This window comes from Podarcis muralis, chromosome 9 (genome assembly GCF_964188315.1).
Source record: "Podarcis muralis chromosome 9, rPodMur119.hap1.1, whole genome shotgun sequence".
Classification (NCBI taxonomy): Eukaryota; Metazoa; Chordata; class Lepidosauria; order Squamata; family Lacertidae; genus Podarcis; species Podarcis muralis.
Genome location: NC_135663.1, coordinates 39067729 through 39086610, shown reverse-complemented (window position 1 = coordinate 39086610; position 18882 = coordinate 39067729). Strand labels below are relative to the sequence as shown.

The following is an 18882-nucleotide window of genomic DNA, read 5'->3' as shown; positions in this document are numbered from 1 at the left end:
AAGAACGCTGAGCAAGAACATAAAAAAGAAATAAACAAAATTGGAAAATTTATTATTGGGAATCCTTTTCTGAAAATATCAGACCCAAAGACTAGTAATTAAATAAACTTTAATGTTTTCTTAATTAGTGAAACAGCAACATATAGAAATAAAAACAATCATATTGTGGCTCAGTTTAGTTTGAAAAGAAAATGTGAAAATCCACAATAGTATCAGTAGCTGATTACTGTCCGTTTTATACAAAAGAAAGCTTTCAAGAAGCTAAAGGATTGCCTCCTTTTCAGACCAGGACAATCATGGAATCATAGACTTATTGAGTTGGAAGTTTCTACTTCTGTATCTCATAATTTGATGGGAATTCTTTGTCTCAGTTGTAGTTATTCTCAAATTCTGCCTAGTTACTTAATGAAAATATAGGTAGTGAATATGATTCCTGAAACTTAGTGCATCCCCATATACCTGTGCAAATAAATACTTCTTTAATTTTTGTAATTTCAGATCTAAAATGTTTTCTTTAGCATGCTCTTAATTAAGCCATTAGCACTTCTTATATCTTCAACATTTATATATTGACTATATCCACATTGTAGTTTCCAGTGCTGTCAGTAAAACCAGTTAGTTAAAATGATACAACATTTGAACAGTAAAGCAAATAAAGTATCATAAAAAGAACAAATATACAGTCTGACTAGATAATGGAAGCTGACTGTGAATGAAGGGGAAGGGAATTCCATACCTAAGGTGTGACTGCTAAGAAGGCCCTTTCCTGAGCCACCACACAGTGCACAACTATTGCTCCTGAGGTCCCAAGTCATTCAGGGCTTTATATGTTAGCATCAATACCTTAAGTTCCTAGTCACTTATAGGCAGTCAGCAGAGATCCTACAAAATAGGTATTACCTGATTGTGCTCAAAGTACCAGTCATACTCTGGCAGCAGCATTCTGAACTAGCTGCAGTCAGTTGTTGTTGTTTTTGCTTCTGCTTGATTGAAGCAGCCTTTCCTTTCACTATATTTCAAATAAGTAAAATGCAAAGAAAGACACACAAAAAGATACTTCTTCACTCCCTCCCCCAGGTGATTTTAAAACAAAATACAACCCCCCCCCCAAAAAAAACACTTCTCTCCTTCCCTTTCCCCTCATGGCTGACCATTTTGTGAGGGATTACTGCCTTCTTTGGATTTATCTCTGAAATCAGAGCCGCTTTAGGACCCTGCGTCCTGCTGGGACTGGTGCTTCCTGTTTTACAGCTCCCGGAACACGTCAAAATCTTGTGGGCATTAGAGCTCCCAACCACTGCCATTTTCTCACTGGTTGAGCACAGGACCAATCTGCTACCTGCACACGCCCATTGGGTAATTGAACATGGAGCCCAGAGAACCCACTGTCTTCCAGTGCTGTAGACCTCCTGGAAATCTCACAAGGCGAAACGAAACAGGAAGCACATTGAGGCGCCTAAAGCTTCTAACGCAGCAGCACAGCTGCAATTGGATTACTGCAAGAGGGAACAAGGAGAGCTCATTTCCAAGAGGGCTGGTAGGATCTAAGCCTTCACTTTCCCTGTGGACCCCAGCAGACCCAGCAGCTCGGGAGGAGCCCCAGACCATAACCATTCCAGCTTTCACCCTAACCTTTCACTCCCCCCCCTCCTCCTCAGAGGAAGATGAATTTGTGAGTTTTCAGGAGGCAGCTTCTCCTCCTCCCTCACCACCCGCTAGATTGGAAGCTACCTTACCACAACTGCCTCCCCCGGTATCCACAAGAGTGTTCATTTAATCACCTGAAATTACGGTACACCACAAATCAAGGAAGTTCTGATAGGGTCACTAGCAACTGATGTCAATCCACCCCCAACACCTCTACAAGGCACTGTAAGATTGATCTGTATTACTCCTTTGGTCCCAGGATCCTACAGCAGGCCCTCCAATGCTAGCTCAAGTTGTACTTTGGACCTGCCCTAATTGGGTAAGCTCTGATGCATCATAATCCAGTGGCCCCATGATGCCAGTAGGTGATAGTACAATTGGCACTCTCCTGAAGTGTAGATCTATAGTGTCATTGGGTCACTGGAACCATTCGCTAACATGGACTGCAACGTGCCTCTAATTTTCTTACATGTTCTATGCCCTGTTGGCAATTATTTAAGTTACCATATTTTTCGCCCTATAGGACGCACCGGCCCATAGGACACACCTAGATTTGGGGGGGGGGAATAAAGGGGGGAAAATTATTTTCCCCCCCAGGCGCGGGGCTGGGGCGGGGGAAGCCCGAGCTTCCCCCGACTCCAGCCCACAGAACGGGAGCCAGAGCCATGCCGAAGCTGTGCGCAGCTTCGGCATGGCTCTGGGAGCTTGAGGGGCTGGGGGAGGGGTAAGCCCGAGCTTCCCCCGACCCCAGCCCCCAGAACGTTTGCGGGGCTGGCGACGGGGAGGAGCAGGCTTCTCCCCCCCGCCAGCCTTCTAACCAAGTCAGGGGACAGCGGGAAAGGCGCGCTGCGCCTCTCCCGCTGTCCCCCGAGTTTGCGGGGCTGGCGACGGGGAGGAGCAGGCTTCTCCAACCCGCCAGCCTTCTAACCAAGTCGGGGGACAGCGGGAAAGGCATGCTGCGCCTCTCCCGCTGTCCCCCGAGTTTGCGGGGCTGGCGACGGGGAGGAGCAGGCTTCTCCCCCCGCCAGCCTTCTAACCAAGTCGGGGGACAGCGGGATGGTGACGTTCCGCCTCCCCGCTGTCCCCCGAGCTTGTGGGGCTGGCGGTGGGGCTCTCCTGAAGCCTGGAGAGCGAGAGGGGTTGGTGCGCACCGACCCCTCTCGCTCTCCAGGCTTCAGCGAAAGCCTGCATTCACCCCATAGGACGCACACACATTTCCCCTTCATTTTTGGAGGGGAAAAAGTGCGTCCTATAGGGCGAAAAATACGGTAAATATTTAAGGGGAAAGTGGGCATCTGTTATTTCTTTACTACTTGCGGCTCTGATTACTATTTGAGCTTGGTGATTCTGCAAAACTGATTGGGAACAGCCCACTTTTCCAAAGAGTGTTTGTTCCTGCCTCATGATCATGACAGAGTCAGTCTAGAGACCCCCATGATGCTGTAGAGATCTACACTTCAAGAAAGTACCAGTTGTACTTTCTCTAAATCTCCCAAATTCAATAGTAGCCCCACTAAGCCTACTAGGAAAAACAGTTGAGCATCTTATAACGTCAAGAAAGGGCAAAAAACAATTAGCATGATGCTAGATTTGTTGCTCATAGAAAGCTAAGGGACTCATCTCCCACACTTCTCAAAAGTGTGGCAGTTTTCAGTCACAGACTCCTGAGTTGTTGTTGGTCTGCAATGCTGATCATCTCCGGCCAGTCTGGCCATTGATTAGGGATGATGGATCAGTAGTTCAACAACATCTGAGGACTCAAGGTTGAAGAAGGTCAGTGTAGGTGGTGTGCTACACTTTAGGTCAGGGGTCAGCAACCTTTTTCAACCGTGGGCTGGTCCACCATCCCTCAGACCATGTGGTGGGCCGGACTATATGGGGAGGGGGGAATGAACGAATTCCTATGCCCCACAAATAACCCAGAGATGCATTTTAAATAAAAGCACACATTCTACTCATGTAAAAACACCAGGGAGGCTCCACAAATAACCTAGAGATTAATTTTAAATAAAAGGACACATTCTACTCATGTGAAAACATGCTGATTCCCAAACCGTCCGTGGGCCAGATTGAGAAGGCGATTGGGCCCCATCTGGCCCACGGGCCTTAGGTTGCCTACTCCTGCTTTAGGTGGTCCACTATGAAAAAATCATATTGTACAAGGATTCCTATGAATGTTGCAACATAATATTGAGAGAAATGTCACTGCTAAAATTACTTTAATCAGTATATGTTGATCATACCCTGTAATCGGGACACCTTTATGGAAGGGGATTGGAAGCTGTGCAGACTTGCAAGGATTAATTGTAGAGGCTGGACGATATTATGAAAAGCACTGGTGTAATAATACTTAGCTGTTTGTTGCTGTGATTTGTTGCTTACTCTTACAGCTTCACACATGTATTTCATTTAAAAGTCTAGGAACATTATTCTCTATAAACTGGGTGCCAGTTTAGATGAAAACCATCCCTCTTATGCCAAGTTATAGTCTCTGGGTTGATACTTCAACCAGGAGTAAATTTTAAAGGTGTGTGATGCTTAAAATGCACACTGATGGCCTGAAAATATTGTAGCAGAAGATCGGGTTTCATACCAATAATTTTGTCATTTGTGTTTATAGTGGCATGTTGTTATTAAGGTGGACTGCGTATGTACAATAAGCATATGTAACCATTAAAGTTCATATTTCAGATAAATACAGTCAAGGAAATATGCTGCATACCTAATGGATTAATGGTGTATTGTTCTTTTCCCTGATGTTAACTTCCTTTTTAGGAGTATGACTCTGATTAAAATCTAATTGACCAAGTTCTTCTAATATCTGAATTCACTGTAAAGAGTGAATAATATATTCTCCTTAAAACTCATTACTTTTTTTCCATCTTAGTAAACTATTTGTTTCTTAAACCTGTGTGGTCTCAGCTTAATGTAAACACCCTTACACTTAGAGCTTTAAATTTTACACTACCTAATGAGGATTGAGGAAAACCCGAGGAAGGTTATTTAAGCTGACTGATGAAAGTGTAGGTTTGTAGAAAATTCACTCCTTTTATCTGGTGGCAACAAGAACCTCAAATGGGGAAAAGGAGGGTGCAGACAGAGAGGTACACTCTCTTGTGACCATGTCTACCTTTACTGGGAGGCACAGGATTCAGGTGTTTGAGACATGGCCCATCACAGTGGATAACGACAGTAATCCCAATTTAGAACTCACCCCCATGCTCATAGCAAAACAGTTGCCTCAGAACTTAATGGAGCAACAGACATATATGATTGCTTGTGAGCATTGACTGAATCCATGTTTTTCTTGGCCATACTTCTAATTTGTGTATGACATTGCCAATTGGAGCAACGTGGGCTAGGAAGAATAGATGCTAATTGGTGATACATATCTCATGAAGAGAATGCTTGTAGTAGTCATTCTTCCTGCTTGAGGAGAGAGAAGGTTTACCTGCTTGTGAGAAGAGGAGGAAGTTGTTTTGCTTGCTTTTTATTAATTGCTTGCTATTAATGTTGTGGCTTTAGTCATGCTGGCCACATGACCCAGAAGCTGTCTGCGGACAAACGCTGGCTCCCTCGGCCTATAGAGCAAGATGAGTGCGCAACCCCAGAGTCGGTCACAACTTGACCTAATGGTCAGGGGTCCCTTTACCTTTACCTAATGTTGTGACTTAGTTTTAAATTCTGAGTATAGAGGCTATGTCTTGGTGCAAATTAATAGATTTTAGCATTGAATTCCGAATTCAAACATTTAAATTAAGCTTTGTTACCCAGTTGGTCTATATGGCATAAACGCTACAACTTGTGATAGATTTCGGTTATCTGACTATGCACTATTCTTGTGAAGGATCTCTGGTTTATTCAATGCACAGAATAGATAATGTTAAGGAAATTGACTGAACATTTATAGCAAATGAGGTGGAAGTCTGTAAAATCCATGCATCACTTGATCATAATTTTCCAAGTACATAATGAGTGGCCTGAGGGGACGGCTGTGAGGAAAGGGACCCTGTTCTGATTGAGGCAATTGAACAGTACTACTGAGAATCTGAGTTACAACTCTGCCCTTGGTGCATGATTGCTGTGTGATAATAGGGCAAGACATACAATCCAAACTTTTAACAGATGTCTTATAATTGTGCCTATTTTCATGGGGAGCCAACATTCGGCGTCTGTACTTTGTGCAGGTTGCCGCAATAACTATAGCTGACATCCAGTAGAAATGTGCTGTTTCACTTTAAAATAATAAGTTCCCCTTTTTACAGTGGGATGTGGTTATAACTTGTACCCATATTCTTAGATGCTCAAATAATATATCTATGAAAATCTTCCATAAAAATTGTCCCGTCCCCTCAATTTAGTGCTAGAAGAGGTAAATCCTCTTCTTTGAGTACCAGGCAGCATGCCCAAGGTTTTATTGATTTCATTCAAGTCAAGTTTCCCATAATTTCCCAGAAGGAGGGCTTCTTCTAGGTTTTAACTTAAGAGTGTATTTACAGAAAGCGGAGCAACTCTCTTCACCTGGGTTGGTGCTGCTTCCACTTGATTTGGAATACAGTCTTACGAACTGGATGGTGACTGGAAACAGGGGTTTTTGTAGATACCGTCAGAGGCTTGTTTATCTGTTTTTATTTTACTTTCTAGCATTTCCTTTTCTTTGTAAGAGGCTGGATTGAGGACACATGAAAAGGTGTGTTTTGAATAAGCCCTGAAAGTTGTTCCCCATGGGGCGTGTTGCTTCTCTTTCACACCAGGTGATGCAAGTAAAATTGCTTTCAGATTCCTTAAGTATATGCATTTAGAGCAACCTTGCCATCTTTGATGGTTATTGCAGAGAGCAGAGCAGAGCTCCTGAAGGAGATTTTTTTTTTTTTTTGCAACAAACAACCCACAATACTTAAGTATTGCTTGGAAGCATCAGCCATGGCAGCGTGTGTGTCCATCACCAATTTGCTCTTTGTCATTACTGAGTACCTACAGCAGAGGCAGCTAACTGATGGTCCCTTCAATATACTGCATATGTGGTCACTGCATATGCCCCCTGTTTTTGTGGCCAGCAAGCCCCCATTTGCCATTAAAATAAATATTATAAGAAGAATGCCATGATGTCAATGTTTCTGTGCACCTCAAACCCTTATTTTTTTTTTAAAAAAACAAAACCATAGGGTTGTTGTGCTGAGAGGAAAACATGGCGTGCCCCACACCAATGCATGCTACCCTGAACTCAGGTGCTCCACCAGATGACACCATCTCTCCTGTTCTGAAAGAAGTTCTGGAGTTGTGCTCCCTCACCTTTCTCTCCACTGATCTATAGTGTATGTCCGCTTATAAAGGATACATTTGTGTATGGATTTGTGGATTATGTGTTGTAATTCCTTAAGGAAAAGTCTAATACTTAGGAAGTAGACATGAATAATGGATAGCTTCTAAGGGGTTCACATGCTATAAAGAACAATGACTCATATTCAAATACAGGAAGTTGTTTACTCTTATATATGAATGCATATATAAAAGAAGTCCCTCTGTCTCACACACGTGTACGTTACTGAAATCTTCACATAATTATAAATCAGATTTTAATTGGGCCAGATCTTCAAATCCATGGCACCTCTAAAAATGTAGCGTTTCATAGCTCAGCCACAAATTGTTGTCACACATTATGCTCCTGCATCGTAGTAAAGCTGACTCTGTACTTGGTGGGGAGATGGCAAACTGAAGAGTCAGATAAATGTATATACATGTATTTGTTTATTCATAGATGTTTTTACACCACTCTCCAGCTAAACTGCTTTTCAGCTAAAAAGGCTCCCAGAGAAGCTTAGAGATTAAAAAAAGCAAGTCAGTCTCTTCCCTCGGGCTACCAATTTAAAAACACAACACAAAAAGGGGGGAAAGGAATGGAGGAGGAGGAAGGAAAAAACAAACAACTCAGGCGCCAGTTCCTAACACACAGTTCTTATAGCAACCAGCTATGTGAAAAATGAGGGAGAAGACCTGAAATTTCTGTTCTCTCAGAGGAGCGGATAGAATAGCCCTGCTTCCCTCCTTGCCCTGTGTTGCAGCCTGATGGAATGGCTGCTGCTAGATGACTATGTAATATAAGGAGTGGATACAGCCCTCTCCGGAAGAACAGCTGTGGGCAGGAAACCTAGGCTCTGGAAAAAGGAATAGTGATCAAAAAACTGGAATATTAAAGAGAAGGTTATGTACCATTTTTTCATCTGATGCAAGTAATGGATGTGATTATCAAATATTTGTGTAATTAGTATGCTATGTGAAAAAAATGTATATTCTAAGGTTGTGTTTGCTTCCCAGCAAATTTCTTCAATGGGTGTACCAAGTACATAGCTGTCAACGGTTCCCTTTTTAAAAGGGAAATTCCCTTATTCCGAATAGGATTCCTCTCAAGAAAAGGGAAAAGTTGACAGCTATGACCAAGTAGCTTGACTACTTGTTTGCAGAGGGTGTTTGCGCTACACAGGCACAACTTATAACAGACTCACAGATTTAAAAATGCCTTATGCATATAAAATGAATGCACAAAGAATTAATCGCTACAACATGAAGTCATTGTTTTTGAACTAGCCGTGCAATTGTGGATGGGGACTGTATTAGGGCTTGAAAAAGGAAAGTGTGGCCCCAGCCTGTGCTTCGGGGGGAAAGCCCTCTGTCTGAGTGACTTCTTCCTGTTCTAAAACAAGCCTTTTGACATTCTTCCCTTCACCCCCAAAATCAATAAGAATAAATGGACAGTTCTCCCCATGGAATGATGCAGGAAGTGGAGTCCCCAGGGATCTTTACTGTGCTTTATAATTTGTTCATGAGTTATCTAGAGTTAGGGGTGAGCAGTCAGGTAGCAAAGTTTGCTGATGATATCAAATTGTTCTGGGTGGTTAAAAGAACATGGGATTATGAGGTGCTTCTCTCCACACTGAGCGAATGGGCAGTAAAATGGGAAATGCAATTCAGTATAAGCAAGTGTAAAGTGATGCAAATTAGGGCAAAATAATCCTAAAATATGATGCGGGTGGCGCTGTGGTCTAAACCACACAGCCTAGGGCTTGCCAATCAGAAGGTTGGCGGTTTGAATCCCCATGACAGGGTGAGCTCCCGTTGCTTGGTCCCAGCTCCTGCCAACCTAGCAGTTTGAAAGCATGTTAAGTGCAAGTAGATAAATAGGTACTGCTCTGGCGGGAAGGTAAATGGTGTTTCCGTGCACTGCTCTGTTTCGCCAGAAGTGGCTTAGTCATGCTGGCCACATGACCCGGAAGCTGTCTGCGGACAAACGCTGGCTCCCTTGGCCAGTAAAGCGAGATGAGTGCCACAACCCCAGAGTCGTCTGTGACTGGACTTAACAGTCAGGGGTCCCTTTACCTTTTAATCCTAAAATATATTATGGAGCTGGAATATGTTCAGAAAAGGACAACTAAAAAGAACAAGGGGGTGGAGCAAGTGCCCTTTGAGGAAAGATTACAACATTTGGGGCTTTTAATTTAGGAAAAACCAAATGAATAAGCTGGGGAGTCATTCTGTGGTATGGAGAAAGTGGATATGTTTCTCTCTCTCTTTCATAATACTAGAATTCAGGGCAATTCAAAGAAGGTAAACATTGGAACATTCCGGACAGAAAAAAGAAGGTACTTCTTCAGGCAAGACATGTAGTAATGACCATCAACTTGGATGGCTATGAAAGAGGACCAAGGCTATCAATAGTGTCTAGCCACTGTAGCTACGTTCTAGCCACTGTGGGAGGCTTTATGCCTCTGAATACCAGTTCCTGGGAATCCCAAGCAGGGGAGTGTTGTTGTGCTCAGTCCCTGCTTGTGGGATTCCAATTGATGCCTTGTTGGCCACTGTGAGAACAGGATGCTGGACTAGATGGGCCTTTCACCTGATCCAGCTGCGGGACTTTTCTTCATTATCACAGCTGCATAGATGATTCAGATTGAATAGTCTTGCACTACACGTGTATGGTACACAGAAGGGACTTAAAGTACAAGCAATGTCCTGGTAAAATTTTTACAATTAGGCTGCTTAAATTTTCACCACAGAATCTTCCAGAACTAGTGTGTCAAATCTGTTGCTCCGAAAAGGGGATGACTCTGTCTTCCTTGTTCATTATGATAGTAATTTTGATTACATGTGTTCTTGCCTACAAGATGCGTGAAGTTTGAAGTTTGATGCTGAGTATTTATACCCATGGGGATGGAAGTTAAATGAAGTTTAAAAGGTGAAAACTAAAGACATGAATAGCTGGGTTGTGAATCACCTTTTTCCAGGATTGATGGCAAATCATCCAAAGAGTTGGAAGCTGTAGGTAGCACTAAGAAGTGATCTGTCTTTTCTTCTTGCTAGGCATGTACTCTAGTAAATCTTTCTAGAGAACCAGTCAGGCCTTATTTATCTTTGTTTTCACGTCACTTGAAAAGATACTGCAGATTCAGTATTTTGCAAATAAGGTCTATACGTAATGGCTTAAATAAAGTTAAGTTTGCTTAAATTCATTGAAATCAATGGGATTAAGCCTGCCTAACTCTTCATTGGATTGAGGCCAGATGGGCTTACCCTGGTACCTATTAATAAATACTGTGTTGACTACCTGAAAGGTTCTATGTAAATTAGTTTGACAGCATGGAAATTTATTTTTCTCATAATTATATGTTGGTTCTGCATTCAACTGCATAGTCTCTAAAGGCTTCAGTAAAAGAATTGTGTGAAGCTTACAAAATGTTTTACACCATGAAACACTCTATTTCCATTAAGATGGCCTAGAGATGGGTAGCCTCTACTTTATTTATGGCCACTGCTTGATAAATGGCTGAGGTTTTAGTTAGTATTCTCCATCTCTATCTGCATGAAAGCACAACACATTTCAGTTCACGAGATAGAAGAGAATGCTTTATCTCATGATGCCCTCTAATACCTCGATGTTATTTCATCTAGATTTATGTTCAAAGTAAAGCCTTATTGGAACATGAGCACTTTTATCTTTCAATTTAAAATCAAGTGCATAATACATTGCTAACGGAGGGCAGGCAGACCATTTATTTCTCTTGTAGTTAAGATCCAGATGGAATTTTATTTTGTTTTCAGTTGCTGAAATCAGTGGGGGGAAAGGAAAGATGCTTAGACTTTAAAATTCCGAAAACCTTCATAGTATATTGCTTCAAACTTATAAAAGACAGCCTTGTGGGGTTTTTTTATTTTTTGCTGTTGAACTTAACAGATATAAAAAAACAGTTGTCCAAACCTTTAAATATAAGCATTCATCATTAAAATACACAATAAACAAATACATTAATTTAATGATGGGACTTGTGTTGAGAGATCAAAGGAATGCCTGTGTAAATAAGTGTGTCTTCAAAAGGTGTTACCATAACATAACACAATTTTACAAGTGTAAATGACTATGAAATCCTCCTACCATGCACCTTGCAATAGTGCAGTTTGGAAGTACAGGAATCTGCTTTGGGCAAAACAAATTCAGTCAAAACCATGATTGTGGCAGTGCTCAAATATTTCTGTAATTTTAGCAGCTGTTTGTCTTGGAAATTAATTACAATTAAAGTGTGGTTCTCCATAGACAAGAATTTGTTCCACAAATAATCATTTCTTCTAACATGATGACATTTTGTGATTGATTTTAGTAGTACCAGGCTGAATAGCAGCTTTGCCATCTAACTTCTGGAATTAACACTTTTGATAATTCATACAATTTATAATTCATATAGCATTTAGTATTCATTGCAAAAGGGTTTTTTTGTTTTGTTCTTACCAAAACCAAATCAGTTGCCTGCCTCTCTGGTCACATTCTGTCAAGGTGTTCTTTGCTTATGTCCAAGCTGGATATTGGGGTGATATAAAACATGCATTATGGGATACATAGTGCTGCTGATGTATTTGGATGAATGGGTCATTTAAAGCACAACATCCATAGAAAGGAAATGACCTCCTCTCTTCCTCACCATTTATTCTTGCTTGGGCTCAAAATAACACCCACTGGGAGAAAAATGTCTGGGGGAAAAGATCCCCACACAGGAGACACAAAGCAAAGAAGGGACAAGAGTAGAGAAGGTTCAAGGGCAAGAAGAAAAGGGACTACAAGGACTATGCTAGCTTCTCCTTTTGCAGCTCTACCAGAGGAATCCTCTGTTTCATCCAAGTCCATAGCCCAGGAGCCCTAGACAGGCACCCTGCCCCTGGGTGAGGTCAGTCCCACCCACCAAGATGTGAGACATCAACTTTCCATCAGCCCTGGGCTTCATACCCAGCTAGGGTGCCAGGACACATGCAATAGGTTGGGCTCTTCAGATATGGACAGCAATAGGGAGGAAGCATGGAGCAGCCTACCTGCTGGTACACGTGGGATTGATTCACCCGGGAGCTTTCATTGACATACTGACTTTGCAGCTGATTTGGATGATCCATCCACAATCTCCCTATTTTTTTTTTTTTTTTGTGGGGGGGTGATAGGCAGAACCACCTTCACATTGGGTCCTCACCTAGTCTATGTATGTGTGAGGAGAGGAGATGGCTGGAGCCTGGAGCAGCAAACACTCCCAAACTGCTCAATGACTGTTTAAAGAAGATAGTCCTATCTACATAATTTTTGGCAGACTTTTTGTTTGGCTTGCATCCACCTTAATGCCAGGAGTATGGCAGCAAACACCCTGGAAGGGTGGAATATTTGGCTAAGGAACTGAGGGGTGAACCTAGTGTCCCAGGCCAGGTTGAGCAGCTCCAAGTTTGACGTGGGGTAGCTGTTTGGGGCGCCTTTGGAGGTGATATTGGTGGAGACCAAGGTCAAGAAGAAGGCCCTCCCCATGGCTAAGAAGGGTGAGATGAGACATCCTAAGGGCTTGGGGAAGAACATGTCTACGTGCACCATATTGAGGTGCCTTACAGAGTATAGTGGTTGGACAGTGTTCTCGAAGCTACCAGCATGAGTTTGACCAAACTGCGGGAGGCAGTGGAAGATAGGAGTGCCTGGCGTGCTCTGGTACATGGGGTCACGAAGAGTCGGACACGACTAAACAACAACAAACAGAGTATAGGCTTACAAGGCACTAGAGAAGTCACCCCGAGTGAGCAGCATCACCCACTCTCTTTGGCATTCAGCTGTTTAGGTGGCCCTTAGGGAAAGCTGCATATTCCTAGATATATGCAAGGCTCCAATGTGGGCATCAGTCTGCACACTTTGTTGTTGTTGTTTAGTCGTTTAGTCGTGTCCGACTCTTCGTGACCCCATGGACCAGAGCACGCCAGGCACCTCTGTCCTCCACTACTTCCCGCAGTTTGGTCAAACTCATGCTGGTAACCTCGAAAACACTCTCCAACCATCTCGTCCTCTGTCGCCCCCTTCTCCTTGTGCCCTCCATCTTTCCCAGCATCAGTGTCTTCTCCAGGGAGTCTTCTCTTCTCATGAGGTGGCCAAAGTACTGGAGCCTCAGCTTCACAATCTGTCCTTCCAGTGAGCACTCAGGGCTGATTTCCTTAAGAATGGATGCGTTTGATCTTCTTGCAGTCCATGGGACTCTCAAGAGTCTTCTCCAGCACCATAATTCAAAAGCATCAATTCTTCGGCGATCAGCCTTCTTTATGGTCCAGCTCTCACTTCCATACATCACTACTGGGAAAACCATGGCTTTAACTATACGGACCTTTGTTGGCAAGGTGACGTCTCTACTTCTTGAGATGCTGTCTAGGCCTGTCATTGCCCTTCTCCCAAGAAGCAGACGTCTTTTAATTTCGTGGCTGCTGTCACCATCTGCAGTGATCATGGAGCCCAAGAAAGTAAAATCTCTCACTGCCTCCATTTCTTCCCCTTCTATTTGCCAGGAGGTGATGGGACCAGTGGCCATGATCTTCGTTTTTTTTGATGTTGAGCTTCAGACCATATTTTGCGCTCTCCTCTTTCACCCTCATTAAAAGGGTCTTTAATTCCTCCTCACTTTCTGCCATCAAGGTTGTGTCATCTGCATATCTGAGGTTGTTGATATTTCTTCCAGCAATCTTAATTCCAGCTTGGGATTCATCCAGCCCAGCCTTTCGCATGATGTATTCTGCATATAAATTAAATAAGCACACTTACAAAGCACTATAAAATCAGTGTGTCTGCCTAAGTGAATGCACACTTCAACAGAAAGGTGCAGATCCTGAGTTAAGACATCTCTCATTCTCAGGATTGTTTCCGTGAGTTGGTACTGCTCACCTACCTCCTGAAGGTACATAATTTATCTGGGATTCCCTGTCAGTTAGAAAACAGAAATTCTTGCAGTAAATTGGGATTCCGGAGGGCATTCCTCCCTGCCCTGGGTCCCAGGGACTTTAGGGTGGGATAGTTCCTTACAGCTTCTGCTGCTGCACATGTAGAAGAGGTCCTTTGAGCATCTTGAAGTTTCTGTTCCAATTCCTAACCCCACTTTGGCCATCCTTTCTTGGTCTCAGCTCCCAAACTGGGGGATGGTCCTTTCCCTCCCAAATGAGGCTGTTCTAGCCAAAGTAGGTGTCCAGGGGGTTCTTTCTCACCCAACCCCAAATTGTGTCCTGTCTCTGGGTTGTGTTTTGACAGTGCCTTCCATCTCCAGAGGGGGCAGCATCGCAAAGGTGCTTCATGTTCTCTGCCACCCCTTGAGAACAGCAATTCACAGTGAGAATTCCCATTTTCTCCATTTGAGCTTTGAAGGGATTATGTTTTGCAGTCAATTGGCACAAACTCCTCCTCCTCCTCCTCCTCCTCCTCCTCCTCCTCCTCCTCCTCCTCCTCCTCTTCACTCCACCCATCTGACTGGGTTTCCCCAGCCACTCTGGGTGGCTTACAGTACTTACAAAAACATAGTAAAAACATTGTAGTTTAGTACACATGTTCTACTACTCTAGCATCTTGTCATCCTCTTAGGCACTTCTGATACTTTCAGATATGCCTAAGGTAACATTTTGAGAAGGTTTATTGGATGATAATCATAACTGAATCTGTTACGAGAATAATTAATAGTCTCAACTTCTAGAGCTGTCAGTCAGACACTTTCTTCAGCAGCACAAAACTCACACTCATGACCAGGCATAAGCAAACATTTTACCTGCATGATGTATTTAACCTCCAGCCCAGGAAACACGAGATGTTTTTCTTTTGAACAGGCATCTTGTGAAATGAGCTCCAGACTAGTCTCCTGTTTTCATTACAGCATGTGGTTTATTAAGGCTACTGCACTGTACTTTCTGTCTGGTTTTCTGTTTTGCAAAATTGCGCTTCACACAGATAGAGTTTTACCTTTTACAACAGTTCTAGTTTAGGCATTGCAGCCGCAATATGTTTTTGGATTGTACTGACTTCTGTGAAATACTAGCTTTGGTTTGGTCACTCCTCATAAAAGTCATACAATTTTGGGTTGTTCTCAGAAGTTTTGCATGATTCAAAGTAAACAGCAGCCTAATCTATGCACTTCATGATTAGTCTGCATTTTTTTGTTGCCCATTCTCATAAATACCTTTTCTCCCTACACAACCGTAGCCATTGTCCCTTTCCTGTACTTTTATAAGTAAAGCCAATTCCATAAGAAACTAATATTGTGATGCTCTACCACTTAGTCACTGGTAGTTGCAGTTTCTATATCCTTGTTCACCCACACTGTATAAGTGTTGTTGTTGTAAAATAAGAGTGTGTCTTCCTGTGAAAGAGAAGAATTATTGATAATTCCTAAATCTGAAACCTGAATCTATGCAAATCAGAAATAAATATATTGTGGTGCCCCATCTCTAGAACACTCTACCCAACATGGCATCTGGTTCCAACTCCTGTGTCATTTTGGTGTAAGAAAAGGGCCTTTTTAAAAAATTTCCAAGGCTTTCTAAATATTGCTTGACTTCGTTTTAACTCTGTTTCTGTGGTGTTTTTATACTGTTTTAATATATTTTAATTTGTTGCCGAAATGTTGGGGTGTGCTTGTTCTATTGCTCTGAATTATTTATGAGCACCGCGAGAGTGGTAAAATTGAATGTATTGGGGTATGAATACATAAGTAAATATAAAATATTGGCTAAGCATAGAAGTGATGAACCAATTTGCTTGCTACCTCCTCTTTTATTTCCCTAGCTCCCCAATCTGTTATGGATAGTACCCAACCCCTTTCCATCTCTGGCAAGTGTCTGTCCACTACTTTCCTTCCAGATTAAAAATCCTTTCTCTTCCTAGAAGTGACTGACTCCCATTTACTTGCCAATGCAGGCTCTTGCATCTCATGCTGGTTTGTACTTTCTGTTTTATCGAGCAATGTGTTGTTCCTGAACATTTAGCTGCAAGCAAAGATAGAAGGCATAGATAGAGACAGGTAAAGTAGAGACAGGTAAAGTGGAGTTGTGCTGATGCTGTCTGTTGCCTGACCATCATTTCATAGCAAGCACGTGACACTGAGAAACTCTAGAAGAAGTTGGCAGTAATTCACAGTCCTTCACAATACCTTTTTCATTCTGAATATCTAATCTAACCTTTTTGTAAAACTTAATAGCTCTGTTAGAAAAACATATAACCACAGATCTAGCACAACAGAGGAAAGCACTCATATATTTTAGCTGTTTTTATTTTTATGCACAATCATCAGGTAAACACAAGAGGTTTAATTTTGTCTCATTTCCCGTATTTTTCGCTCTATAGGACGCACTTTTCCCCCTCCAAAAATTAAGAGGAAATGTGTGTGCGCCTTTGGAGCGAATGCAGGCTCCTTGTCTTCAGCGATAGCAACGCGAAGCCTCCGAAGTGCAGAGGGAGTGCTCCCTCTGCGCTCCGGAGGCTTCGCGTTGCTTTCGCTGAAGCCTGGAGAGCGAAAGGGGTCGGTGCGCACCGACCCCTCTCACTCTCCAGGCTTCAGGGATAGCCGCCTGAAGCCTTCGGAGTGCAGCACGAGTTCCCGCTGCGCTCCGGAGGCTTCAGGTTCCTTTCGCTGAAGCTGGGAGAGCAAGACTCTCCTGGCTTCAGCAGAGAAGGAGAGCTGCACAGTGCTTCTTCAGCCAAGCAGGAGGAGAAATGAAGGGGCTCCGTTTCTCCTGCCGCTTCGCTGAAGGGGCGCTGAGCAGAGAGGGGGAGAATTTTTTTTCTTGTTCTCCCCCTCTAAAACAAGGTGCGTCCTATGGTTGGGTGCGTCCTATAGAGCGAAAAATACGGTAATTGTCCAAATAGAATTGAGGTTGTGTGTCTTCCTGTGGTGGCAAATGCAGTAAATGGGTATGAAGGCTGTTTCATGAAATACTGTCCAACTTCTGTTGAAACTGATTTGCTTATTTTCATAAGAACACTTGACCTGCTACTGAATTCATGATATTCCCTTTCATGGTTCAACATTTAATAAATCTTATCCAGTGAAAGTGTTTATTTTTAATGTTATACTATTCTAGAAATGATTCTCTGTGTCCAGGGACAGTTTTTCTTCCTGATGCAAATGTCCTAAAACACATCCTGTACCTTAGTGTCATTATACATTAACTAATTAAGGCAAACGTGAGCTATCATCTAATGAGGCAGGGTGGGGGGGACTAAAGATGGTGAATTTTCCAGAAATGTTCTTGTCTCGCTGCATGGTTGCATCTACTTTTACTTACTTTTAACATAGCTGCTTCACATGTTGCAATTACAGCCAGAAAAAACAGCATTGTTTAATTTAATCAAAAGTGCAGAAAGATGAATGGATGGCATGAATAATTTACAATCTTTGCATAATACTGCAGTGCAGAGAACTGGAAGGATTGATGGCCAAAGCAGTTAACAAATTTTAGAAGCCTCCATTAGCTTTTCATTGTCATATGTTTGTGGCACTGGATACAATAAGGTTTGCAAGAGATCTCAGTCTAAGGGACTAATTACTTGTGCCGATTGCCATACTGATGAATAGACTCTCATTGTATCATTCCCCTGAAAATGAGGAGCAGTTTGTGATTCACGACTCTATCCTACTTGATATTTGATAGTAATTTTAACAGATAAATGAAGGAAGGCAGAATGATGAAGTGGCTATCCATGCTCCATGACTATCAAATGCATACACATAGCCAGCTGCGTTCTGCCTTTTTTTGTAATCGCTAATGGAGATTTTTAAGTTATTAATCACGCTTTGAGCAAATGTAGCTTTTTCTTAGGCATATAACTGTGCTTTTATAAATTCTGCAGAAAATAAGTTCCTCAATTCTATGTATGTTTAAAAATAGTAAAAATGCAATGCAGAGCATTCAGTTAAAATGGATTCAGATAATACCTGAATTGAATTTATTAATGAAAATTCACATTTTGCATGTATTATTTTTTGTACAATGCGTTACTATCGAATGTGGCCTTTAGAAAGAATTAATGGCTCTAACTGTGTAGTAGGCTTGTAGCTCTTCTTTTAGATAGCTAGATTCACTCTAACAAAAAATATTTTCTCTTTCTGGAGTCTAAATAATTAAAGAAGAGGAATACAGATATTGTGTGTCCAATCATTTGTAATCTATAAATTAATCAGACCTATTAATTTGTCAGAGTTGTCAGATATACAATGATTATTAGCTCATGAAAAGAAATGAGATTATAGTTTGTAGTGTTGGTTTGCCATTCTTGGAGGAGCCATTCTTTTATAAATAAAATTCTAATTTTGTAATTGGAGCATGCAGATGTTGGCTGTAGATCTCTAGTGTTATTCCTGTAGGCTTTATTACTTTACATATAATACAATGTATTTGCATATATAGGTATGAACATGCACCTGAATTTGCTGTTTTTGCAGTTTTTAATGGTTAATATACAGTTTTACAGCACACTCGCTCATGATCACATAACAAGATAGGAACTGGCATTTATATATAGCCATATTAAAACGATCTATGCATATTTGAATAATACAGTGTGGAAAATAACAAGTGTGATAGAACCTTTTTCTAAATGTAAATTTTAAAAAGTATACCTTCGATATTGTGCACCATAACATGCAGTTCTTAATTAAATGGAAACATGCAGCTACATAAAACAGAAATCCAATCAGATTTGTTTGAAAATAGATTGCTGTTTTACTCTCCTGGAATGGTTTATTTAAAAACAGGAAATGGAAACGAAATGTATTTTCTTGTGTTGTTCTAAGCCTCAGGGGCTAAAAGTAATGAATATTTTAAGAGATTATTTTAATTAAATTCCTGCACATCTAAACAGAGTAATATTTTATTATCACATGCATAATCATGTAACAGAAGTATTCATTAAAGTTAACACTTTCTTGA

At 41.8% G+C, this 18882-nt stretch overlaps 1 protein-coding gene across 6 annotated transcripts in view; it reads left to right on the top strand.

The window, feature by feature from the left end:
- LRBA (LPS responsive beige-like anchor protein) overlaps positions 1 to 18882 on the top strand; it is a 359792-nt gene that overhangs the window by 169011 nt on the left and 171899 nt on the right. The window lies entirely within an intron of this gene.